We start from the raw sequence: 27,312 nt of genomic DNA, 5'->3' as shown, positions 1-27,312 counted from the left end.
GGATGCTGAGGCAGGAAGAATTGCTTGAACCCAGGAGGCGGAGGTTACAGTGAGCCGAGATCATGCCACTGCACTCCAGCCTGGGTGACAGAGTGAGACTTCATCTCAAAAAAAAAAAAAAAAATCCACAGAATGACACCTACCACCTACGTTACAGTGTGTGTGGGAGGAGTAAAAAAAATATTGGCCATTTCTCCACACAAGTTATGCACCCAATACGTGCCTGCTCCTCTCCTTCTTTCAGTCTTTCATTCCCTGTCCCCCAATACCTCCTCTTATCAATCACCCCTCTTTGCTTGCAGCATCTACAGCCAAAAATAAACCCTTGCCCACCTCCGAGTGTCAGCACCCCCCTCTTTCACAGACCCTTTCTAAGGCAGGTGTCTACAAAGGACCCTGGCAGAGCTCACAGTTGGAGCCAACCACATTCTCATGTCTGCCAAGTTCTGACCTACTTCCCAGCCAGACTGAAGCAGGTGATGCTGGTACTGATTCAGCAAGGTCTTTTTTTTTTGCTTCTTTTCAAATCATCTTGGACTTGGGACAGAACCCAGAATCATAGAGTTATGGAACTCAGAACAGAAGGGTTTACAAAGCCCAGGCCATCAGATACAACCCTATCATTTTATAGATGTGGAATTTGTATTCCAGAGAATGAGGTGTCTTAGGCAAACATAAATCAGAATTCCAAATTCCTCAAATATCAGAAACCACAGCGTGGCCCCAATTATATCCTGAGAGAGGGCCCTGGCCTGCCTATCACTCTCGCACATCTCAGAAACTGTTCCTTATGGGCCTAGTGCGGTAGCTCATGCCTGTAATGCCAGCACTTTGGGAGGCCAAGGTAGGAGGCTCACTTGAGCTCAGGAGTTTGAGACCAGCCTGGGAAACATGGTGAAACCCTGTCACTATTAAAAAACACAAAACTTAGCTGGGCATGATGGCACATGCTTGTAGTCTCAGCTACTCAGGAAGCTGAGGTGGGAAGACAAACTGAGCCCGAGGTGGTTGAGGCTTCAGTGAGCCTCAGTCATGCCAGTGCATTCCAGCCTGGGTGACAGAGTGGGACCCTGTCTCAAATAAATAAATAAATAAAATAGCACTGTTGGACCACATCCTCTCCAAGCTGTGAGATTTTGGATGTATGTGTCTCATCATCACCTCCAATACATTATCACCCACTAACCAAAATAATTAGACTGTGAGTCATTAAGCTTAGGTCTTTTCCATAGGGCAACAGGTACATATTCTTTTAGTATGATCAGTGTTCATCTATGAATCGTTAAGCTTTTCAAAGACAAGGATCCCATTTTTGTGTAATTATGTGATGCAGATTTCATCCATAACCATAGAGTAAATGTTGCTAGCCTGATGAAGTTTTATAGTAATACCATGGTGCAGGGTGACAAATGATGATGCAGCATCTTCAATACATCAATTACCATGCTTCCCATCACTATGTATTTCTTCCCAGCAGTCCATTCATTCTAACAACCTGCCATTCCTCAAACCCTTCCTTATATACCACGTGTAGAAGCAGTTGTAGATCTTGTAGCATATTCTCAATGGGAATAACTCTTTGAGTTTTAAGAATGAATCTGGTTTTTCCCAAAGTCACCGAGAAACAATTCCAGTGAATAAGGCTGATAATCCAGTTGGAGATGATCATGCTGAATAACACTTCGCCAAATAATTGTTATACAAAGATTTTAGGTGACAAGAGCATCATGGGCCTAAGTCATGGAGTGTTGGCTGACCCCTGGGGACTCCTTTAAGGAGGGTGATAACTCAGTGAATTACTAGGCAGTACCAACTTTGCAATAAGTCCCAATATATTATATCTTCCAAAAGCTGCCAAGAAAACTAAATGTGCTGATTCAGAGGTGGTACTCCCCTCCCAATTCTTACTGCTCCTTTCCAAAAGGAAAAAAGAGGATCTTAAGTAAGAAATGCCAAGTGATCCCCACTAAAACCTAGCACAATTGTAGTCAACTGGCATATGTCCTCAAAGATGATGACACAGGCTTTCCAGTTTTCTTCCCCTATGAAGAATTCATACAAAATAATTTAATGAAAAGGCTTTATGCATAAAAATGTTCAAAAGAGTATTATTTATTAGAGCAAATAACTGGCAATAATTCCTATTCAACAATATGTAAATAGCTAAATTTTAAAAATAGTACATCCACTCAGTGGACTAGGAGAGTGGCTATTAAATATATAGGAATTAAAAAATAAACTAGAATGTCTATGAATATTCAGTAGAGAAAAAAAGAAAGAGCAAACAAAACTGCCTGGTATTAAAAAAATTGGTGAATAATATTTTAATAACATATCTGCTTCTGAATATTAATAATGATGACTAATATAATGACACTACTCAGGAGCTCCAGAAGAATGCCTCCATGAAAGCCTGGAAATATCTGAAACCATAATAAAAACACAGGGGTTTAAATAAAAGGAAGCAATTAGAAACTTTGTGGGAGGGAAGAAGGGGAAACTGCGTAAGAAATTATAGCCCAGATATGGAGAAACCAGTCCAAAATAAGAGAAAAAGTTGCTGGAACTTGAAGAAGACACACAGAACAGACTCCAAGCAGATAAGAGAACAATAAGAAAGACAGAATACGTAAGAGATATGGTAGAAAATGCTAATTTTTTCTCTCAACAAAAACAAAATACAGCCTAAAATTCTAAGAAATAAGAAGAAATTATAAGAAGAAGCTTATTTATTATCTATTTACTATAGAAATAAAATAAACAAAATGTAGAATGACTCTGAACAACTATAGAAAAAATTACAATCATCTATTAGATTTTGATGCTAAGGGAAAGTTCAGTCTCCTATAAGTGGCTTAAAGGTGGTGACCTCAGAACCCCAGAAAAGGAAATGAAACCACAGCACATGACTTAGCCCTGTATTAAGCAATATTTACCTAGAAATCATAATGTAAATATTATTTATTTTTTCAGCTTTTGCAATCAAACCACAGAGCACAGATGACTTAGCTATATGTATAAAACCATTAATATATACATGTGCCTATATGCATGTATCCATTATAAACCCTCGAGATGCAAAAGGTAACCTAAAACATTATTGACAAGTTGAAGGGTAAATGTGGAGAGGAAAAGTGGAGGGAAACTCTAATATCTTCATCTTACAAAATAGTGAGTGAAGCGAAACTGTCAAAAGTTCGTATAGCAAAAGACTGAGATTTATGCATATTCTGTAAACATAAAGGAAACCACAAAGAATAAAAGTAGAAATGTAACTGTCAAGACTTGGGAAGAGAACTGGGAAGGACCAATTGGATATAAATAAATAGTCCTTACCTATCATAAAATAAAGTTTAATAGGCATATCTAAAACTAGTAACTCAAGCATGAGAGACAGAAGCATATTATTTAGAAATATGATAGGAACCACCAAAAAAACTCAAAAACAAAAAATGGTTACAAGTGGTTGACTATGGGTAATGGAACCGGTTTGGGAAGAGATGGGACAGGAAATTACTGTTTTATTGTAAACACTTCTGTATTATTTTATTTTTACCGTAAGCATGTATTATAGCACCTTTTAAATTAAAAAAAAAAAAAACTTAGAAAAAAATTATTTCAAGCTAGAAAGGATTAACTGCCAACAGCAGGACCAAGAGGTCACAAAAGTTAAATGTGAAGGGGCTTTCCTGGGACAACCATTACAAGATGCCACTCTTTTGAAGATCATTAAATGCACGACAAGGTCGTCTTTTTAAGCCACCTAGCCCTCTTTTAAGAACTTCTCTTTCCCCTTCTCTACCCAAGCTCTTTAACTCTCTCCTAGCATCCTCCTATAAAATTTTCAGCACTCTGTGCCCTTCAAGTCTCTTTGCTGGCTTCAAAATAAGAAGCAGTCCCTTATGAAAACTTGAAAATGTAAAGAATCCCTGAGGAAACCCCAAAATCAACAGACATCTCAGGCTGTGCAGCGCTGTGGCCCAGAAGCACACCAAGGCCTGGGGGTTGGAGCTATATTTAGCAGCTCTGGGCAGACAACAAGGACTCCTGTTCCCTGGAAAGGAGGTAATTAAAGAAGGCAGATTTAGGCCTGAGGTGGTTAAGTCTCAAGGAACTATGGCTCCGGGCAAGCCCAACCTGTGCCCTGAATGAGGAAATAGGAAGCCGCAGGCCTGACACTCCTTTCCTACACCAGCTTTTCTTCTCTGAGGTTTCTAAAGCCAGGGAAATGCCAGTTGTCAGCCTGATCGCTTCTTTTTCTCAGTCATTTAAGATCCATTTATGGGCACCCGCTATGTGCCAGGCTTCATGCTGAGTGCTGCAGAGAGGGGAGACGTGAACCAGAACTTTGACCTCAGGCAGCTGACAGGTGAGAGGGGTGTAAACACAACACATAGCATTAGGTCAACAATTACCCGCACCATGAGAGAACGACAGAAGGGAAGCCACTGCCCGTTGGGATTCCTAGGGAGAGTGTCCAAGGAACCATGCAGAGGCTTGACCCAAACAAATGGAAATGATTGAAACATGTGAAGAAAAAGTAGCTTTCTGGAAGGTAGAAATTACACGGGCAAAGGCACAAAGTCAGCCAGGGTATGTAGGGGAAAAGAGAGTTATCCACGCGATAAACTGTGGGGTATATAGAGGGAAAAGAGAATTATCCACTCTATGAACTGTGGGGTATATAGGGGGAAAAGAGAGTTATCCACTCTATAAACTGTGGGGTATATAGGGGGAAAAGAGAGTTATCCACTCTATAAACTGTGGGGTATATAGGGGGAAAACAGAGTTATCTGCTCTGGATAAAACAAGGGCGAGTGAAGAAGATTAATGTTCCTGACTTGCATTTACTGGACTCAGTGGATATTCTCTCCTTCCCTGCAACCTGTGCCCTACAGGGTAAGAATATTCCCCCCACCCCGCCCGCTCCCTGATTTCACAGATGAAGAGTCTGCAACTCAGGGAGGAGAAACAACATTCTCGAGGTCACAGAGCTGTAAATTAACAGAGGACAATTTCAAAACCAGGCCTCCTTGGCTCTAAGACTCAAGTCCTTTCCTCCTCTACCATCAAAAGAAGTATAAAAAGAAGGCGTCTCTGCAAACAGAGATAGAAGATATGCCAGTGGCCAGGTGCAAACACGTATCGCAGTTCACAGCAGCACTCCCATGGGCTTCATTTTTAGGGATTTCCAAAATTTCACACTGTACCTGTGCCTGTGTTTCATAGCTCTCTCTTCTTACATCCAAGACCCTGTCACCATCTCAGCATCTGGAGCCTTTCGAAACCTAGGTGCTGACACTGCATTGCCCCTTTACCTACACCAACCAGTCCCCTTTCCTGGTAGGCCCTGCCCAACCTACATCTCCTTCAGGCTAACTCTTAGTCATTAACAGAGGTGGGCTCAGCTTGCTCCAGTCCCAGTGGCCTCAATGCAAATGCTTATTGAATTACAAAATGTACCCCTGCTCTTTCTCTACTATCCTAAAAAAAAAAAAAAAAAAAAAAAAGTTTACCGGAGCCCTATTCACTTTAAAAAGAAGCCCAGGAGGCTCACTCTTCAATTCCTTATTACTCAAGGCTCACATTAGGGTCTGACCTGCTTTTCCCACCACACAGCTCAGTATGGTGACCCGATACCACCTTCCTACAACCTAAAGGAATGCCATATAGCCTTCAAAGCCCAGTTCAAATCCAATATTTAAAAAACAAATTTCCTGGTTCATTGAATGCATCCTTCATGTAAGCTCCCCAGGCGCACACTTGTCTCTCTCCCCACACTCCCTGGCACTGGATAGTTTATCTTTCAGTGACAGCATGCTCTCCCTTCCCTCCTGGATGCGGAGCTCCTTGTGGGAAAGTTCTCACATCTGGGGCCCATCCAGAGCCAAACAGTGCAGGGCACATGGCAGGCACTAAGAAACCCCAGCAGCAGGACTCTCGGTGCTGGAAGTAGTCTGTGCAAAATCAAATCCTTCAGAGCCTCACCAATGCCCTATCCACAGATTTTTACCCAAAGTACATTTTATTGCTCTATGACAGAATCTTCCAAACAAATTCACATCTTGGAAGCCCCAATGAATTAGAATCCCAGAGGCATTGCGATGGCCAGTCAAATCTTCCATTTGATAGTCTCCCACAAGGAGGTACCATGGTCCCTGCCTGAACACCTCCAGCAACTGGAAATCTTATACCAATTGATACAGTCCACTCCATTTTTGACATCTGCTACCATAGGTCCTTACACACTAGTTCAGTCTATCTCTATGGGCTTTTTGCTTAAATTCCTAGCAGTGGCAGGTTAGAAGGTATAAGCACATAACCAGCTAGGAAAGCAGTGTAGTACGACAATTAAGGTCATGGACTTTAAAATCAAGCAGAACTGGGTTCACATCCCAGCTTGCCACTTGTGGGAGGCCACAAAACCTCCCCAGCACACCCCCTCCCACTCCCACCCCCTCCCATGGCTGTTACAGGATTACGGGAAATGATTCAAGCAGAGTGCCTGGCACAGTGAGCACTGGGTAAATGGCAGCTATCATGGTCATTAGTTCTATTCTGGTTTGCCACGTAATCAGTGCTAATCACACCCTTGGCCACTACATGAAGTCTGTATGCCCTTCCATAGGATGTCTTTGAAAAGCTTCAGCTGATGTCTCATTCTGTTTGCTGCTGGCTGGGCACAACTGGAAGCAAGAAGTTGACCGGGGGCTCCCATTACAATGTCTGATACGGAGGGGACAGTGAAAAAAGAATCAGAACAAAGCTTCTTTCACACCTGCCTTTACAGGTGCTGCCCATGACTCTACAAAGATAAAGGAAGACACCAGATGTCACAGCAGCTGCCTGGGTCACTTAGAGCAGTAGATACTGATGCTCTTCAATGTCTCAAGCCTCTTCAATCATAGCCCCAAAGAGGACATAAGGAAGGTGGGCAAAGGTGGAGGGGGAATGGAAAGGATACTCCAGGACGTGGTGCCTGTTTTCTACACTCCCAGCTGCCCAATCAAGCTCAGAGATCCGAGGACAAGAGTTCAACCTCTTCACCCACTTCTACTTCCACCCCAACGCTGCAGGTCAGAAGCAGCTCAGGTAATGTGAAGTGTGTCCTCAGGCAGATAGTACAAAATCTAGGTCTGGCCTTGCTATTAAATTTATGTGACCTTGGGATGCTCATTGACCTCTTTGGGCCTCACCTTTCTCATCTGTACAATAGGATGCTGGCATAGACCATTGGTTTTTCACCAGCAAAGTACAATGGAAACACTGAGGGAATTTTCTCTAAGTACTCTTGACCAGGTCTACTTCTCAGAGATTTTGATTCCAGACTGGAGTAAGGGCTGGGCATGTGTGTGTATGTATATTATATGTACATATATTATATATGCATATATTATATATGTACATGTATTATATATGTGCATATATAATATATGTACATATATGTATATATATTATGTGCATATGTTATATATATATATTCAATTCTTTTTTTTTTTTTTTTTTTTTTTTTTGAGACGGAGTCTCGCTCTGTCACCCAGGCTGGACTGCAGTGGCGCGATCTCGGCTCACTGCAAGCTCCGCCTCCCGGGTTCACGCCATTCTCCTGCCTCAGCCTCCCGAGTAGCTGGGACTACAGGCGCCCGCCACTACGCCCGGCTAATTTTTTGTATTTTTAGTAGAGACGGGGTTTCACCTTGGTCTCGATCTCCTGACCTCGTGATCCGCCCGCCTCGGCCTCCCAAAGTGCTGGGATTACAGGCGTGAGCCACCGCGCCCGGCCATATTCAATTCTTTAGCTGGTTAAAAATCACTGGACTTAAAGATCCCTATGTTCCCTTCAGCAAACACCATCATGTCTCACCCTTGGAAGAATGTGTGTAAAGAGCCGGGCACAGGACTTGGCACATAGCATGTGCTAATTAAATATTTGCTCCTTCCTCTATCTATCACAACCACTCCCAGCCAAAAACAATGGCAGCCACATAGGTCTCACTAGGCCAGATGGCAGCTGGTGCTGTATGTGAAACAAATTGTGTCAGTCAATTAAGGAATACCCATGGTCTAGTCACAGGAAGTTCCGACCAATGAAAAGAATGAGGTAGGGATGACTATAAATAAGTACATGATGAATATAGCAGAGGTGAGCTCTACAGTAATGCTTCTCAAACTTTCAGCAACACCTAAAGACATAGATTCTGGGGTGAGACCGAGAGTCTCCACTGGTAACAAGTGCTAAGTGATACTGATGCTGCTGGCCCAAAGAGCAAGCCTGGAGTTGCAATCTAAATGTAGGAATTGTGAAGGGATAAACTTGCAGCCTAAGGCAATCGTTCCACACAGATTTGCTGAGCATCTATTAAGCACCACTCAGGAAATGTGCTGAGGCTGGAAAGACTCATGAGGAGTTAGACTTAAGAAAGAGACATCTCAGCAAATACTCGCAATAAAATGTGCCTTAAATTCTCTATCAGAGATCTGGCCAAAGTGCTGTGGGCATCCCAGCAGAAAGCCAGTAATTATATCTGGGTTGCCTAAAACAGAAAACTATGAGGACGCTGATGAAGTGGTTAAATTGTGGAAGAGAACAATTACAAAACAGTATGTACATGGCCAGGTGCAGTGGCGTGCACCTGTAGTCCCAACTACTTGGGAGGCTGAGGCAGAAGAATTGATTGAGCCCAGGATTTCCAAGGCTGCAGTGAGCTATGCTCATGCCACTGTGCTCCAGCCTGAGCAACAGAGAGTGACCCTGTCTCTAAAAAGTAATCAATTAATTTTTTAATTAATTAAATTAAATAAATTTTTAAACATTGCTTTCAAAGTATGTACAGAATTGCTCCACTTTTGAGGCTAGAACCAGATTGGCAAACTGATATTTATACAGCTTACTAGCGAGAAATAATTTTTCTATAGTTAAAAGAATCTTGAAGCAGCAGCGGAAACAAGAGGAGGAGGAGACAGAGACCATGTATGGCCTGCAAGGCCTAAAATATTTACTACCTAGTCCTTTACAGAAAATGTTTGGCAACCTGTAGGGTAGAAAGATAGATACACAGATACAATTATGTAGCAAATTTCACACTGGCTGTTGCAAATGACTGCAGGTGGTTTTTATTTTCTTATTCTTTTTTTTTTTTTTGAGACAGAATTTCACTTTGTCACCCAGGCTGGAGTGCAGTGATACAATCTCAGCTCACTGCAACCTCTGCCTCCCGGATTCAAGCAATTCTCCTGTCTCAGCCTCCTGAGTAGCTGGGTTTACAGGCACGCGCTACCAAGTCCAGCTAGTTTTTGTATTTTTAGTAGAGACGGGGTTTCACCATATTGGCCAGGCTGGTCTCGAATCCCTGACCTCGTGATCCGCCCACCTCAGCCTCCAAAAGTGCTGAGATTACAGGCATGAGCCACCGCACCAGGCCTATTTTCTTCTTTATGCTTTTTCATGTTTCTGTGTTTCTCCAGAGACAACATGTTCTCTCTGAAACTAAGGGCGAAAAAGTTACTGTCCTTTGTGCAAGGCATTTCACATTCTAATAATTTACCTTAGAAAATAATCATAGGTGCAGACAAGGAATTTTGTTAAGAAGGATGTTCATCACAGTGCTATTTATAATGATGAAAAATTAGAATTATGGTATATTCTTAAGATGAAACAGCATACAGCCATTCAAAATTACATGTACAAACAATTCTTAATGCCATGAGAAGCTGCTTGTGCTGTATTGTTAGGTGAAGTGGCAAGATATGAAAATGTTTATAAAGTAATATTTAGTCAGTAAAACGCAAATGCACATAAAATCATGAAAAGCACCACTAAAGAAAGAATATTAGAAATGTAAACAATGCTTGTGTCTAAATAGTGATTTATGAGTGATGCTCATTTTCTTTATACGGTTCCATATTTTTGAAATGTGTTACTATGACTAGGTCCTACACTTATAACACAAAAATACCACACATAGTAAGTTCAGGTTTGTTTTTGCCTTAAGTCTTCTTGAGGGAATATAAGGAGGTTCAAGAAAGAGGAGACAGAACATTCCCCAGACAGAAACAAAGGGGAAGGGCCCTTGGGCCATCAGGGCAGCATGTGCTAAGACACAGAGGCTGCAAGAGAGTGGGACCAGGGACACACTCAGAGTAGCAAGCACAGAGCATGACTGGCAGGGGATAGCCATAGCAAATCCTGGAAACAGAGGTGAGGTCAGACGAGAGCAGGGCAAGGTGGGCACAGTGAGGGATTCTGCCCACAGGCTATGGGAGGCAGTGAGTGAGAAGGCAAGAAGCCAGCTGAGAAGCCGAAGGACAAATGCCTTCCCAGACACCTTTAATAAAAGCAGAGTCAGGGAGCGCAGAAGCCCACGCCAGGAAGAGCAGGAAGATAGTTAAGTGTCTTACACTCATCGCCATTTACAAAATGGTTCTCCTTAATTTTCTTCAAACAAGGCTATGCATATATTGGTGTCTGGAAATGAAATTAATTAGTAAATCAAATCAATACATTCTTATTGGCCAAGCATCACTCACGATCCCTTCTGACTTCATCCTGAAAGTGGACCCAACCAACAACCCCCTATGTTGCTTCACAAGTAATTTCTGACCAGTCAGGCACAGATGCCATGCAAAAGACAAGGCCTCAAGGTGCCATTATCTGTCAAATGGACCCAAGGCAGAATGAGGCTGAGTGAAAGAGGAGGAAGAGGAAGAAAGGCTCACTCAGGGGCAGAGGGGAAGCTGCTGCAAGCTAACTACTGCTCTCACTGACTCAGGATGCCCATTTCTCACAACCAGAGGCCACAGTTTTGGAGCAGACAAGAGACTGCAGAGAGGCTTGCTGAAGCTCACTCCACGGCTGGATTCCTGGCAGGATGAGAAATGGAATTCTAGTAAACTAGAAGGAATGCTGCTGGCAGGAGACAGACCTCTCGAGAGGGCTTTAAATGGAAATATGAGAGCACGAGAGGAACTCTAAGTGTAGAAAACGCACTGGGCAAACAAGCGTGTCGCAGATGTGGGCGCCCCAGAAGGGAAGGAGCTCTGGAGTCACAGGGGACCCAAAGGACAGAATGTCAGGTGGCCCTCCAAGCCCGCAGGTGGCAATGGGAACAAGGCGGGAAATGAACTGGAGAGCTGAAGACGGGGGCCTAGGAGGAGGCCGCAGAGCTGTGATGAAGGGCTGCTCATCAGAGGCACATGCACGGGTCAGATAAAGCAGCTCCACTGTGAAGACGGGGGCAATGCAAGGCCACAGCCGAAGATTCCATGCATGCTCTTCACGGTGGCAAATTCAAAAGCCTTGGAGGGCAGCATGCTTCTATGATAATAGGGAATGGGGGCCGGGGGGAATATGTAGACCCCATATCAATGCTTTCAAAACCTCTCTCTCTCTCTTTGTCTCTCTCCCTCCCTCTCTCTTGCTCACTCTCTCTCTCTCTTTGTCGTGCTCTCTCTCTCTCTCCCTCTCTCTCCCACCCCCCGCCTCTGGCCTAACATACCTGCATGTCCATAGAGGCACCAATCTGCAATGATGATGGACTCTCTCACCCACCCTGCTACTAGGAAACTTCCTCCATATATCATAAACAGAGACCAGTATTACAATACTTCACCCACTGCCCCAATTTGGCTTTCATGTCTGTTTCCTGTGTCGATCACAACATCCTAGACAGCCCAAACGAGGCTTTATTCACCTCTAGTCCCCGGTCCCTGGAACAGCAGACAATAAATAAGGAATCAACAAGTGTCCTTCACTGCCCCACACATTGGCTGTGAATATCCTTTTGCAAAGTGCAGAACATCTGAAAGATTCTCACCTTGACTAAACAACAGTGTGACCTGAAGTTAAGAGAACCATAAAGGTAAATGATTGCTAGAAGTTTAATTCCAAACAAGGAAGAGCAATTTGATGCAATGGGCAGAAGACAAACATTGGGAGAATGAGAACGTATTCTCTTGGGTTGTGATGTGAACAGACAGAGATTCCAAGATCTTGCAAAAGCAAACAGTCAGCAACCAGCATGGTGCTTAGAGTAGTCCCCGGGCAACAGAAAAAAAACAGATAAATGAAGAAACATGGACAATCACCCTACCTGGGTCTCAGCGTGAGGAGGAGAACTAGGACTTCCAGACAGAAAAGAGGAGAAGCATGAGGAGGGGGCTGGGAAAGACATTTCCCTGTGGGCATGTGGTGCCCTCCACTGGGGCCAGAATTCCCAACCTGCCTCACTCTCCCCATCTGTGAAACTGGCTGAATCCCTGAGGTCTCTCCCAGCACTGACTATCAAGTGACAGAGAACCTAGAAACTCCAGGAGCTCCATCACAGCCCTGACTACCTGTCCAAGTGAGACTGTGGGAGCCTCACTCTTCTCACACCTGTAAACTGAGGGTGCTGCAGTGTCAGCTATATCAACACTCCCAAGTATGCCTCTGCCAAAATCTCTATGGATGAGAAAGGAAAAGAGCATGTATGGAATTGGCCAGGGCTTAGAACCGTCTTGAACATGACACACTTGTGCACATCGTCACATCTTCCCAGCATCCCTGTCCCACCTCGGGCAGCAACTGTCAAAGTTCTGCCCCTAGCATGACCTCCCAGAGTCCTCAGGGCAGCTCCATCTCTCCAGCCCTCATTCCTTTCCAGCTCTTTGGTGTTTCCCTGTAATAAAAACACTGTGCACTTCTCTTTTCATGTTTTAACCATGAAGTGCCTTCCTCCAGACAAGTACTTTAATCCTTACTCCAGTCAGAATAGGTAACATCAGCATAATTACCATCATTACTCCCATTTTACAGATGAGAGGGCTGAGGCTCACGTAAGACCTAATCTTCATCTTCCCAGGGATCCTCCAACTCCTAGCCAGGCCTCTCCCAGCTCCTAAATCAATCATGAAAGGCTACAGCAATCACATCCAGTACTTTTCTGATCTAGTGTCTTTGCCACTAAATAAAGGCAGAAATCAAGGTGGCAGGATCAATCCTGTATTCAAATCACTGTACTGTCTGCCATCCTCCTATGCTGGTCCAGGTAGCAGAACTGAAAATGTGCCTCAAGGCCCCAATCCAAAACAGATGCCATCACCCTGGCCAGATTCTCCAACCATGCTCCAAGACTGGTATCCATCTCACTTCAACCAGCCCTCCTTCCCAGGCCTGGGTCTGTCTACTGGCACAGGGGGACCCTGCCATGAAAATGAGGGCATCTGTACTGGATTGCAGGTGATCCCCTCGCTGGGCTGGCCCACCCATTCAACCATCACTGGACCACCCCCAGGCCTGCTACCCCTTCAGACACTCAGCCTCATACTGCCTAGCTCTTTCTACCAGGTCTCTCCTTCAGATCAATTCCACCTCAGCCCCAAACTTGCCATCTCCTAAGCAGGTTTATACTTCTTCCCAATTTCTATCCTTCCTCTAGCTCATTACTGCTTTCCTATTGCTTAAGCTAAGTCTATTTCAAATTATAGCTCAGAGAGGGCAGGTGACTTGTTCAAGACTACACAGTCATTTAGTGGCAAAGCTGGGGCTTGAACCCAGCTCTCCCAGTTCTAAGCCTTGTGTTTTTCCACTAAATCTCAGCTGTCTCTCTCTATCATACTGCACAAGAAGCCACTGGTGCATGAGAGGGTGCAGACCACATCTTATTCTCTTTAGTAATGTGTACACTAAGGGCCAGGTATATGTTCAGTGACTTCTTGCAGTCCTAGGAGGTATGACTGTCTTTGTTTACAGATGAGAAAATGTTTTCAGACTACTGCACTGCTATACCACTAGTCTAAATACAGTTGTAAACACACAGCATTGGTCAATAAATGTGGGTTAACTGATTTTTTTTTTTAATTAGCTGAAGAGACCCTAATGGAAAGACCTGAAAAACAAGTTTGTGGCCAGATCAGGCAAAGGGGGTAAAATCCAGTTATCATTCTGCAGTAGAACTAAACATAATATTGTTCCAGGACAATCTCTGATGGCAATGTGAAGCAGTCTGTGAGTCGGGGTGCCTGATTTTGACTCTACCTGACCTGACAGGGTGTGTGACTCTAGGCAAATCTTTTCTATTTCCAGGCCTCATTTCCCCGTCTTCAAAAACTCTTTTTTTTATTTATTTATTTATTTTTTTTACAAAAGAAAGAAAGCAAGAAATCCCAGAAGTTGAACTAGATCATAGGTTCTCTTCAACATTAGTAGCACCTGTGAGCTTCTTAGAAATGAAAATTCAGGGGTCCCGCCCGATCTACAACATCAGAACCTCTGAGACGGAGCCCAGTCAACTCTCCAGGATGACCCTAATGCTCCTTCAAGTTTGAGAACCATTAGACTAGATGACCTTTATGATCCTTCCAGCTCTATCACTCTGAGAACCTTATGCTTTCTCAATTCAACAGCATCAACTCCTCCCAATTTTGCCATTCTGATTTTGATCTGGCATGAACTTGGGTCAGCTGGCTCTTTCATCTGGTCATGTCTGATGCTTCCTCCTGTGATTAATAGAAAAGGCCCCAAGAAACAGACAGTATACTCCACTGCGCTTATTTTTTCCATTTACCACCTCAGTGGTATGCATTCTGTCACTATATTTAAAAAAAAAAAAATCAACATGTACAAAAAAGCCCAACTATGAGCACTGTGGCATCCTGGTACTATCCTTTGAAAAACTGGAAAAGGAGTTTACTCCTGAGGCAAGTTAGTAAGGAACTGCTGTATTATCTGAAAAACAGGACTTTTCTGAGCCCAGTGATCTCTTTTTAGTATAAAGCCAGTTGAAGGAATAAGAGAGCATTTGCATTCTACACCAGAAATACTCGTAGATTAGCAAACCTTTTCTTTCTTGGCCCTTACATATCAAAACAAACAAACAAATCCAGATCGACCTTACAAGTATAAAAACACATCCCAATGAGTACTATTTTCTCTGTGTTAACTACCAACAAATGGACTGTTTACCGCTGAAATAGTGCCTGAAACTTTATTGTGAAATGAATGAATGTGCACCTTCTCAGTGCCAGCATGGGAGATGTAAAGATAAGCAAGTTAAAATTCTACTCTAGGTGGGGCGTGGTGGCTCACGCCTGTAATCCCAGCACTTTGGGAGGCCAAGCAGGCGGCTCACTTGAGGTCAGGGGTTTCACACCAGCCTGGGTAACATAGCAAAATGTCATCTCTACTAAAAATACAAAGAAAACTAGCCAGGCATGGTGGGAGGCACCTGTAATCCCAGCTACTTGGAAGGCTGAGGTAGGAGAATCACCTGAACCCGGGAGGTGGAGTTGCAGTGAGCCAAGAACCCACGACTGCACTCCAGGCTGAGCGACAGAGCGAGACTCTGCCTCAAAAAATATAAAATAAAATAAAATTCTACTCTAAAGAAACTAAATTTGAGTCTAGTGTCAGCAGTGTCAAACCTGTCCATCCATCCAACAAATGTTCACTGTTTGCCACGTTCCAGGCAGACGAGAAGGTCCTAAAGAAGTAAAAGCCCAAAATAAGACGAGCATATTGATAACTACAAGAGAAGGTAAGAAGTGATCAGTGCCATGCAAGCAGTACAGACAAAAGGCCATGGAACCATAAGAGGAAGTGATTATTTCCAGCTTAGGGGGGATGGGCAGAAATCAAGGCTTGCTTCATGGAAGAGGTGGTATTAATATGCTGGACCTTGAAGATCAATTGGATTCAAACAGGTAATGATGGCAGGGCAGGGTAATCCAAATGCAGAAAGTGCTGCAACAAAGACAAGAGTGAGGGAAAGCAATGGAGATGAGGTTTCAGAAGTCAGCTGGCCCCCTTCAATAAGACCATAAATGGCAGGATAAGGAAGATATACAGGGTATTTATGTCTCCAGGGTTCAGCTCCTTCACCCAGCCTCCCAGCTAGAGATGTCCCTCCTCCCCCATCTCTCCAGGCTCCAGGGACAGAACTGTGCACCTGCTGCCTCACCCAGCGTGCTGTGCCTTCCCTGCTGCCTCATGCGTGCGTTCCTCGGGTATCAATGCCTGCGCACGCTTCGCTGCACTTGCTATGCCATGTCTTTACACTACTGTTTTCTGTAATTTATAAAACACATACTGCCCACGAGTTTGTATTTTTAATTCCTGTAAGAAGTTTTGGGATCCAATTTGTGTGAAAGTCAGACTGTAACATAATGTAGTATTGTATGATAAAAGCCTCCAAGAATAAAAACAGACAGTATATCCTGCTTATCAGATACTCAAACACTGGTTCCATTCCTGAGTGTCACAGATTTCCTCATGAATAACTCTTCTTTGTTTTGCACCAGCTTGTCCCAATCTTCTTGAAATAAGTTCTAAGGGGAGAATTTCCTGATTTTCAAGGCTTCTTTTTCAAACATTGATTGAGAACCTACTATGTTCCAGGCTGTGCTAAAAGTGGGCACAATGGTTTGCTTAACTTTCACAGGGTAAAACTGTGGCATTTTGTGAGGGTTAAGTCCTATGAGACATTACTGATCAGTGAACCCACTTTACAGATAAGGAAAAATGAGGGGAAAGGTGGAGGAGCCTGGATCCAAACCCAGATTTTTGGGAGTCCCCGATAGTTGCTCACTCATTTATTCAACAAGGACAGGATCAAGGCATCTTGAAGATCCTTTTCTGACCTTCTCTGGGCTTCCAGCTTCTCCCAGCATTGTCACTTCACTTTTGGGGGCCTCAGTCTCTTCTCCTAAGAACAAGGAGACTCAACGCAGTGACTTTTAAGCCCTGCTTTGCTGGAGCCCTTCAGGGAGAGAAATCAGGGGAAAGAAAAAAAGGTGGGTCCCATCCTGCTCGACTTCATCCGCAGCTGCTCCAGATTACATGATTACAACATTATACGTCATAATAGGCTTTTCTTTCTTACTTTTTTTTGAGATGGCGTCACTCTGCTGCCCAGGTTGGGGTTTTTTTGTTTTTTGTTTGTTTGTTTGTTTTTTTGAGACGGAGTCACTCTGTTGCCCAGGCTGGAGTACAATGGCACAATCTCAGCTCACTGCAACCTCTGCCTCTCAGGTTCAAGTGATTTTCCTTCCTCAGCCTCCTGAGTAGCTGGTACTACAGGCGTGAGCCACCACACCTGGCTAATTTTTGTATTTTTTTAAATAGAGATGGGCTTTCTCCATGTTAGCCAGGCTGGCCTCGAACTCCTGACCTCAGGTGATCTGCCTGCCTCAGCCTCCCAAAGTGCTGGGATTACAGGCGTGAGCCACCGCGCCTGACCCGTAATAGGCTTTTCTATAAGGAATCCTTCTCTAAATATTAAGGAATATGGGCCAGGCGTGGTGGCTCACACCTGTAATCCCAGCAGTTTGAAAGGCTGAGGCAGGAGGATGGCTAGAGCCCAAGGGTTTGAAACCAGCCTGGGCAACACAGTGAGACCCTGTCGCTACAAAAAATACAAAAATTTATCTGGGTGTGGTGGCATGCACCTGTTGTCCCAGCTACCCCAGAGGCTGAGGTGTGAGGATTGCTTGAACCCAGAAGGTCAAAGCTGCAGTGAGCTACGATCACACAAGTGGGGGACCCCAGCCTAGGGGACAGAGCAAGACCTTGTCTCAAAAAAATAAGTAAATAAATATTAAAGAAGATGAAAGTTTTAAAATGATCCTAAACTGGGTATCCTGGACTAGATCTTGGAACAGAAAGAGGAACTTAGTGGAAAAGCTGGTGAAATCTAAATAGTTTGGAGTTTAGTTCACAGTAACGTACCAACATCAGTTTCTTAGTTTTGACAAATGTTCCATAGTAATGTAAGACATCAAAAATGAGGACAAGTGGGTGAGTAGTATATGGAAATTCCCTGTACAATTTTTACTTTTCTATCAACCTAAAATTACTCCAAAATTAAAAGTTTATTTAAAAAGACAATAACAAAAAAAAAATCATTTAGATAATCTCTATTATCTTTTCCAAATCGCCATTTTGTGACTTAATATGGGTAACACATAATAACAGTGGCTAATATTTAATGGGCACTTATCACATGTCAGGCTCTGTTCTAAGGGCTTTATACGTATTAACTCATTTAATCCTCACAACAAGATAAGTAATTTTCTTATTATTATTTTATGGATGAGGCAACAGAGGCCTAAAAATACTGAGCAACAAGTTGAGGTATTTTTGGCAGGCCAGAATGCAAATCCAGGCAGTGTAGCTCCAGAGCTCTGGCCCTTAAGCACTACATACTTAGAGCAGAGTTTTCCAAATGCTTCTGGAATTGGGCCTATCTAACCAGGAATAGCCAAAGGACTAAAGGCAAAGACTGAGAGATGAGTAGTTTGTTTAATACAAAAGAAGAGGAAGCAAAAAGGACCCTCAAGGTGAATTCTTAGCTTCTGAAAATCTCTACTGGAGAAGAACCAAACCTCGCCGAGGTTACCAATGGCCTCTCCACATCGGAACGACATCCTTGGCCTTGTCCTAAATGTGTTCTGCCCTCTCTGGCATATCATCCTTGAAGAGTTGCACCACCAGCCCACATCATGCCCTCTAGTCGGCCACTTGCTGGCTGTCTGCTGACATTTTCATCCCTGAAGTGTCAGTTCGGGTAGAGAGTGAAATGAAACATGCAGGCTGTCTTTTCAAGGCCTGCAAAATAAGCTTAAGCTTTCCACATGACCAGTTTTCCTAGAAACTCAAGAATCCACGCTGAGAACCTAGTAGTGCATTGCCCAATCCTAGAAAGCAAAAACCCCACCTTTCCAATTTATAATATACCTCATGGACTGTTTCCACTAAGTGTCAAAAAGAAAGCATCTCACCTCCATTATGGGATCCTCGAGGATAAGACTTGGTCTCACTCATGGAACAACAATATGATTCCATAAAGAAATGGTGCTAGTCTCCCGTCTCCCGTCTCCCGTCTCCCGTCTCCCGTCTCCCGTCTCCCGTCTCCGTCTCCGTCTCCCTCTCCCTCTCCCTCCTTTCCACGGTCTCCCTCTCATGCCGAACCCTCTCCCTCTCTTTCCACGGTCTCCCTCTCATGCCGAGCCGAAGCTGGACTGTGCTGCTGCCATCTCGGCTCACTGCAACCTCCCTGCCTGATTCTCCTGCCTCAGCCTGCCGAGTGCCTGCGATTGCAGGCGCGCGCCGCCACGCGTGACTGGTTTTCATATTTTTTTGGTGGAGACGGGGTTTTGCTGTGTTGGCCGGGCTGGTCTCCAGCTCCTAACAGCGAGTGATCCGCCAGCCTCAGCCTCCCGAGGTGCCGGGATTGCAGACAGTCTCATTCACTCAGTGCTCAATGGTGCCCAGGCTGGAGTGCAGTGGCGTGATCTCGGCTCACTACAACCTCCACCTCCCAGCCGCCTGCCTTGGCCCCCCAAAGTGCCGAGAGTGCAGCCTCTGCCCGGCCACCACCCCGTCTGGGAAGTGAGGAGCGTCTCTGCCTGGCCGCCCATCGTCTGGGATGTGAGGAGCCCCTCTGCCTGGCTGCCCAGTCTGGGAAGTGAGGAGCGTCTCTGCCCTGCCGCCATCCCACCTAGGAAGTGAGGAGCGCCTCTTCCGGGCCGCCACCCCATCTAGGAAGTGGGGAGCGCCTCTTCCCGGCTGCCATCCCATCTAGGAAGTGAGGCGCGCCTCTTCCCTGCCGCCACCCCATCTAGGAAGTGGGGAGCGTCTCTGCCCGGCCGCCCATCGTCTGAGATGTGGGGAGCGCCTCTGCCCCGCCGCCCCGTCTGGGATGTTAGGAGCGCCTCGGCCCGGCAGCGACCCCGTCTGGGAAGTGAGGAGCGTCTCTGCCCGGCCACCCCGTCTGAGAAGTGAGGAGCCCCTCCGCCCGGCAGCCGCCCCGTCTGAGAAGTAAGGAGCCCCTCAGCCCGGCTGCCACCCCATCTGGGAAGTGAGGAGCGTCTCCGCCCAGCAGCCACCCCGTCCGGGAGGGAGGTGGGGGGTCAGCCCCCCACCCGGCCAGCCGCCCCTTACGGGAGGGAGGTGGGGGGGGTCAGCCCCCCGCCCGGCCAGCTGCCCCGTCGGGGAGGGAGGTGGGGGGGTCAGCCCCCCGCCCGGCCAGCTGCCCCGTCCGGGAGGTGAGGGGCGCCTCTGCCCAGCCACCCCTGCTGGGAAGTGAGGAGCCCCTCTGCCCGGCCACCACCCCGTCTGGGAGGTGTACCCAACAGCTCATTGAGAACGGGCCATGATGATAATGGCGGTTTTGTGGAATAGAGTTGGGGGAAAGGTGGGGAAAAGATTGAGAAATTGGATGGTTGCTGTGTCTGTGTAGAGGGAGTAGACATGGGAGACTTTTCATTTTGTTCTGTACTAAGAAAAATTCTTCTGCCTTGGGATCCTGTTGATCTATGACCTTACCCCCAACCCTGTGCTCTCTGAAACATGTGCTGTGTCCACTCAGGGTTAAATGGATTAAGGGCGGTGCAAGATGTGCTTTGTTAAACAGATGCTTGAAGGCAGCATGCTCGTTAAGAGTCATCACCACTCCCTAATCTCAAGTACCCAGGGACACAAACACTCTGCCTAGGAAAACCAGAGACCTTTGTTCACTTGTTTATCTGCTGACCTTCCTTCCACTATTGTCCTATGACCTTGCCAAATCCCCCTCTGCGAGAAACACCCAAGAATGATCAATAAAAAATAAAATAAAATAAAATAAAATAAAATAAAAAAGAAATGGTGCTAGTCTCTTGGAAAGACTTGTAGCTGGCCAGGACCACCACCCGGCAATCTGTGCCTCCATTGCAATCATTTGTCTTTGGGAGGTTTCAGAGTGGACAGCATCCATAGGCATAGCCAGAAGGGAAAAAGGTGAGGAGAGAGGAAGCTATCCAGATGGAGAATGAGAAAGAAAGATTTACAGCATTGAGGGTGTAGACAAGAAAGAGATAAGCTTGGGTGACTAAAAAGCAATGGCAATAAAAAGAAAATGAATCCAGACTAGAAAATGAATCCAGAAGCAGTCAGGATGGAAGAGAACCAATATTCATGGAATGCCTACTGTGTGTGGGCATGAACTATGCTCACTGCAGGCGTTTCCTCATACTGCCAGGCTCAAAAGTACATGGAGGATCAAGCAATCCAGGTTGACTGCAGCTTGTGTTGACTTAGTAAACATTAAAATTCAACATTTTCTAGTTAAAAGGCCCTGAGAGTACACATAGCGTAACCCTAACGTTTCATACACAGATAAACTGAGACTCAGACTCAGAAAAATTCAAGCCCAAAATGGAATGAGAAATACAACCCAGGTCTTTCCATTTGTTTGCCGGTGTTCCTTTCGATACAGATATGAAAAACAAGGCAGGTATTGCTGAGAGGCTCTGAAAGAATTCACTGTTACGTGAAATCTCCCATGATATGGCAGACCAGATTTGTAGATTATCCTCCACCTCATCTAGCATGTTCCATCTGCTGGTTGCTACCAGAGGGGAGGAAATTGGTAGCATTATTTTAAATGAAGTAGATGTCTTTCCAGGAAGATATAAAAGGGTACCTTGCCTTAGATAAAGAAGATGATTCAGATGAATAAGAATGAAAAATGAAGACACAGGTGATTCACCAGAATAAGAGAAGCTGGGGGGAAGGTAAGGTGGAGGAAGTGGTAGATGACAAGGTAAACGGAAACTAGACTGACTAGAATGATGCTGTTCATGAAGAAGCTGAGACTCCCTCGGCTGGGCGTGGTGGCTCACACCTGTAATCTCAGCACTTTGGGAGATCGAGGCAGGCAGATCACAAGCTTGGAAGTTCGAGACCAGCCTGGCCAACATGGTGAAACCCCGTCTCTACTAAAAATACAAAAAAATTAGCTGGGCATGGTGGGACACGCCTGTAATCCCAGCTACTCAGGAGGCTGAGGCAGTGGAATTGCTTGAGCCTGGGAGGCGGAGGTTGCAGTCAGCCGAAATCATACCACTGCACTCCAGCCTGGGCAATAGAGTGAGACTCCCTCTCAAAAAAACAAACAAACAAAAAAAAAGAAACTGAGACTCCCTCTCATAAGAGTGATTCACAAGGCAGAGGCTCTGCCCCAAACAAAGCATGAGAATGAGAATGTCTTACAGACGTGAATCAACAATCACTTCTGCTGATGGGCAGTCACGCAGTTGGAACAAAGCCGAAGGCAGAAAGTTCTGCACCAGAAAATTCACTGCCTCTTACCTCTCCATATTCAGGCTATAATAAAAATTGGTCTACGTTATATCAATGTGTTAGGGAGTCTCCACCGAATCAGCCATGTCAGAATTTCACTGTTATTCTCTTCCCGATGACTCTCTGGCAACCCTCCAGGCCTCTCTGCCTACACAGTCTATCTCCCACTAGACCCAGTGCTCCTCCGTGAGGAAAGGCTGTCCTGGTTACACACCCTCCACTCCAGTTAAAAGACTCTATGTCTAAAATCACCCACTTTATGTGCACAACTTTCAGACAAAGTAGAATTCTGACCCTGTATCATAGTTACTAGGGTGAATGTCTGAGTACCCCTTCTGGGCTGTGGGAGGCTGGTGGCCAGGGTCCACGGCTCACAGCAGCTTTCCCCAAAGCATATTACATCACTGAACCCAGGAAATGCTCTGGTAAAAAGGGTAGTAGGGGGGTGCAGGGGTTCTATGATCAAATAACTTTGGGAAACAAACCTTCTGGGAGGTCAGAATGTGCATTCATTTATTAAAGTCTCAGAAAATCCCATGGTAAAGATACACAATACTGAAATTTCCTTAATTTTGTTTAACTTGGACTTTTCCAAACTTACTTGGCTACAGGACCCTTTTCTTAATAAAACAGCCTTAACACTTTGAGAAATACTGTCTTACAGAATCACAGCATTCTAAAGGACCTTCGTGTTCCTACAGCAGAACTTTGCAGCTTTCACACTGGTCTGCGTCCTCTTTAAGAGCAGGGGCCTTGTCTGAATCAAGGTGTATGGAAACACTCAGCTAAGTGCCTTACACACTGCAAGCCAATAATACGTGTTACACGGATAAACTAAACCCAATCCTCTCATTTCTAGGATGAGAAAATAAAACCAAATATGTCAGAATGACCTCTTTTATAGCTTCCTTAGGGTTTAAAAGAAGCCTCTCACAGAGAATGTGCTCAATACTTTTTGAAAAACGAAATGTTAATAGAATAGGATTGAAGAAAGAAGAAAAGATTGAAAAAGTTTCTCAGTTATACTACGAGCCCAAAGTTTCTACAACATGATGGACTGCTGCCTCTTCTCCTCTTTCACCCAAGTGAAGTCTTAAGTAGAAGAAAATAAAAATGATGAATCAAAAAAGGAAAACTGTAGGAAAACCAAAGGCCCCTTGGGATGGGAGGTGGGGGAGGTGGTGTTTGCAAACTGATGGGGATAAACAAGACTTGTCTGTATCTAATTTAGACTTAATAAGATAGTTTGCTGAATGTTAATTAAATACTCAGTGGTTGTTACCAACTGTGGTGATTAACTTAATTTTGAATTAAATAAGCAATAAATGCTTAACTGAAGTTCTATTAAATTTTACCCAGCAAGTGAGAAATATGAGACCCTTAATTGACTTTAAACAAGATAGTTATGGCAAGTTAGTTGAATTTTTATTACCTGAAGATAACTGCCTTATTAAATCTAAATTGTCTATTTTATTTGATAGGGAAATACATCATCAGTTCTTCTCATTTACCAAAAACATGTCAGAAGAGGTTCACAACTGGTCTGAAATGCTTGGCTTGGGATTTATTTCCTGATCTTATTTTAATATTAAGTTTATTCATTTAAGAATGAATTTAGACTTAAGCATTAGAGAGGTCTAGGAAGGAATTATATTTATAACTAAAGAACCAGGTGACCATGTTTTCTAAACCAAAAATCAGGACTCTGATTTTTCAACGTAGACACAGTTTAGAGATGTTCTTTAACATCACAATACTGAAATTTCCAGGATGTCGCCATGGTTTAAAAGGCTACGGACACAAAACATTTAAAATCATTACTGTTCAAATAAATGGTTGGCTCTGCTACTGAACAAGCTGTATGGCCCTAGGTAATTAACCTCACTTTTCTAGACCTCAACTATCACACATGTTAAATGAAGAGGTTGGAAGTCACTGTCTTTATTCATTTATTTTTTTCTTCATAGTATGTGCAGCATGTGCCTGGCACGGAGTAGGTAGCTCAATAAAGACTGAGAGAATGAATGAATGCACAAATAAATAAATTTAAGCAACTCAAAACATTAAACATTTTTAGTCCTTTTATATCAAGCGTCTTCAGCCCAGACTATTTCTAAATATTGTCATATGACAATCCATTAAAGAGAAACACAAACAATAAACCACTACTTGGGAAATTTTTTTAGTAATCAAAGAAATTCAAATTAAAACAATAATAAGATATTTCTTACATATTAATTTAGCAAAGACAAATGCAAGTTATAAAATTAAATCCTGGTAAGTGCACAGAGAAACAAGCAGATTCACATATTGCCAATGACTGTGCAAGTCAGTAGTCTTTCTGGAGGCTGACTGGCAACTGATCTGAAAAGTCATAGAAATAGTTGGGACTTTTGTGCTATAATTCTTCTCTGAAAGAACTTAAAACTTATTTAGCCAGTCAGCAAACACTGGGTCTACCATAGGTCATAATTTGGAGAAATAAAAGGAAAAAGACAGTGAGTGCATTATTAGCTAATGGGTTGACAGAGAATCCTAAAAAAAAAAAAAAAAACACACACACACACACAAAGATAACATTTTTCAGTGGCACTGCATGGCAGGCCTTTTTTTTGTTTTGTTTTGTTTTGTTTTGTTTGTGGTGGTGGAGTCTTGCTCCGTTGCCCAGGCTAGAGTACAGTGGTGGCACAATCTCAGCTCACTGCAACCTCTGCCTCCTGGGTTCAAGCAATTCTACTGCCTCAGCTTCCCAAGTAGCTGGGACTAAAGGCACATGCCACCATGCCCAGCTAATTTTTGTACTTTTAGTAGAGACAGCATTTTGCTTTGTTGGCTAGGTTGGTCTCAAGCTCCTGACCTCAGGTGACCTGCCTGCCTCAGCCTCCCAAAGTGCTAGGATTACAGGCATGAGCCAGCGTGCCCGGCCAACATGGCAGGCTTTGAGGCTTTACTACACTGACCATAGAATACCTTCCACAATCATGTTATGTAAAAGATACTATTACACTCTTTTACAGATGAGGAATTGGAGGTTCAGAGAGGCTAAGTAACCAGTACACGATTATATGGCTAACAATTAGCAGAGCTATAATTTAAATCCAAACCTTCTAACTCTCCAAACCATCCATGTAGTTTCTACTACATCCCTCAGCGATAACCACGTAATGCAAGACACAAAAACTGTAACCTCTATAAGGAAAAGTCAAAGTGCCAAGAAGGTACTCAATTAGGTGGTGGTGGTTTTTTTTTTATTTCTTAAGCTATTCTTAAAACTCAAGTCATCATTTATTACTTCATATATATTATTCATTCATTCATTCATTCATATGTTCATTCAATAAACATTTATTAAATTATTTATAACATCCCAGGATTTGCAGCAGATGCTGTGGATATGAATATGAACAAAAGCTAGAGCCAGACTCAGAGATCTGCACAGGCAGGGAACAGGAAGAATCTGGCATTGCGATAATAGAAAACTTAAGTCCTGGTTCAATGTTTAACTTGCTTGGGTTCTGGGCAAATCATTTAACCTTTCCCAGGCTCAAGCTTCTGATTAAACTTGGACAATAATAATAACCATCCGCAGGACTACTGGTATGATTTACCTGTAATTTGCAGGAAAACACATGGTTATCCATAAAGCCCTATAAGAAATGGCAACAGCAAGATAAGTATTATGCTATGTGGATGGTCCATTTTGACCAGGATCCTGCAAGCTGAGCCAGCTACCAATATCTCCCAGATGAGTGAGCATTAATTTATTGGCAACAAAATGGTTGTTCCATCACTACTCTGAATGAATTACAGGCCACCATTCTTAGAGCTCAATCATCCATTTTTAACTCTCTCTGCCTTTTGTCTAAAATAATCCTGAGGAGCCAAATGGATAAAGCAGTCCCAGATAAGATTGTTATAAGTCTCTTTTCCCAGGAATTAAATTTAAAAAAAAAAAAGAAAGAAAGAAGAAGAAGAAGAAAGAAGAAAAAAAAAATCAGGGTTGATAGGTCTTAAAGACCTCGCAGAGGAGTTTTCAACCAATGCCTGAACTTTCACGGTAACAGTCCAGTCAGTCACTGCTTGAATATCTCCAGCAATTAGAGATTCAGTAACTCCAGAAAGAGCCATCTCATCTCATTGAGAATTAAGAGATGTCACAGAATCTTTACAAGATAAAAAAGGGTGGAGATCTTCCTTGACAAGCAGTTCTCTCAAAAGCCGTATGTTCCGTCACCCGTCTAAGACACTGGGCAGATGAGATCACCTCAGTGTTACGCTGGGACCAGGGCTGTGAACTTTGCACGTGTCATTTTCTTAGGAGCTGAGTCTCCCCTTATGCAAAATGAGAAGACTCTGTGACTTCTATTCTATCTGTGAGTCATCTCTCATATCGACTGCCTCAACCCTAATTCAGTTCTGCTTTATCATTTGCCTGGGCTATTGTAGCAGCTCAGACAGCTCCTGCTGTCTCTAGCACCCTTGCCTTCAATCCGTCTAGCACACTATAGCTGATTATTTTCTTAAGGCACAGATCCAGTCATCTCATTGATCTACTCAATGCTCCTTTCAGAATGCAGTCTCAACATCTCAGTACAGCAATAAAGGTTTCTCTCAATGTAGACCCTAACCCATCTCCACAGCCTCTCTGCTATGCAGTCCACCTTCATGACTCTAATTTTTCAAGGCACCATGCACTTTCTCACCTCCATGTCTCTATCCATGTTATTTCTCCCACTTAAATATCCTCTATCCCACCAAACAAATTCCCACTTACCCTTCAATGCCCAATCAAATGACAATTTCTTTATCTGAGTTTCCCCAGGTCCCTAGGGAGTTACCATCCAATTAGAGCCATCAGACTTTTTTTTTTTTTTCCTGACAGACAGTCTATTCTGTAACCCCAGCTGGAGTGCAGTGGTATGATCATAGCTCACTGCAGCCTCAAATTCTGGAGCTCAAGGGATCCTCCCGCCTCAGCCTCTTGAGCAGCTAAGACTATAGGCATGCACTACCACACTGGCTAATTTTTTTATTTTTATTTTTTTAGAGATGGGATCTTGCTATATTACCCAGGATGGTCTTGAACTCCGGGCCTCAAGTGATCCTCCTGCCTCGGCCTCCCAAAGTACCAGGATTACAATGTGAGCTACTGCACCTAGCCCCTTCAGATATTTTTTGCATATACTTCTACATACTGTCTTGATTATTTATGTGAC

At 43.9% G+C, this 27,312-nt stretch overlaps 1 protein-coding gene across 13 annotated transcripts in view; it reads right to left on the bottom strand.

Moving 5' to 3' along the window:
• Positions 1-27,312, bottom strand: part of LPP (LIM domain containing preferred translocation partner in lipoma) — a 741,548-nt gene that overhangs the window by 702,302 nt on the left and 11,934 nt on the right. The window lies entirely within an intron of this gene.

Source organism: Gorilla gorilla, chromosome 2 (genome assembly GCF_029281585.2).
Source record: "Gorilla gorilla gorilla isolate KB3781 chromosome 2, NHGRI_mGorGor1-v2.1_pri, whole genome shotgun sequence".
Taxonomy (NCBI): domain Eukaryota; kingdom Metazoa; phylum Chordata; class Mammalia; order Primates; family Hominidae; genus Gorilla; species Gorilla gorilla.
The sequence above is the reverse complement of the archived record's forward strand: the minus strand, read 5'-3'. Positions and strand labels throughout refer to the sequence as shown.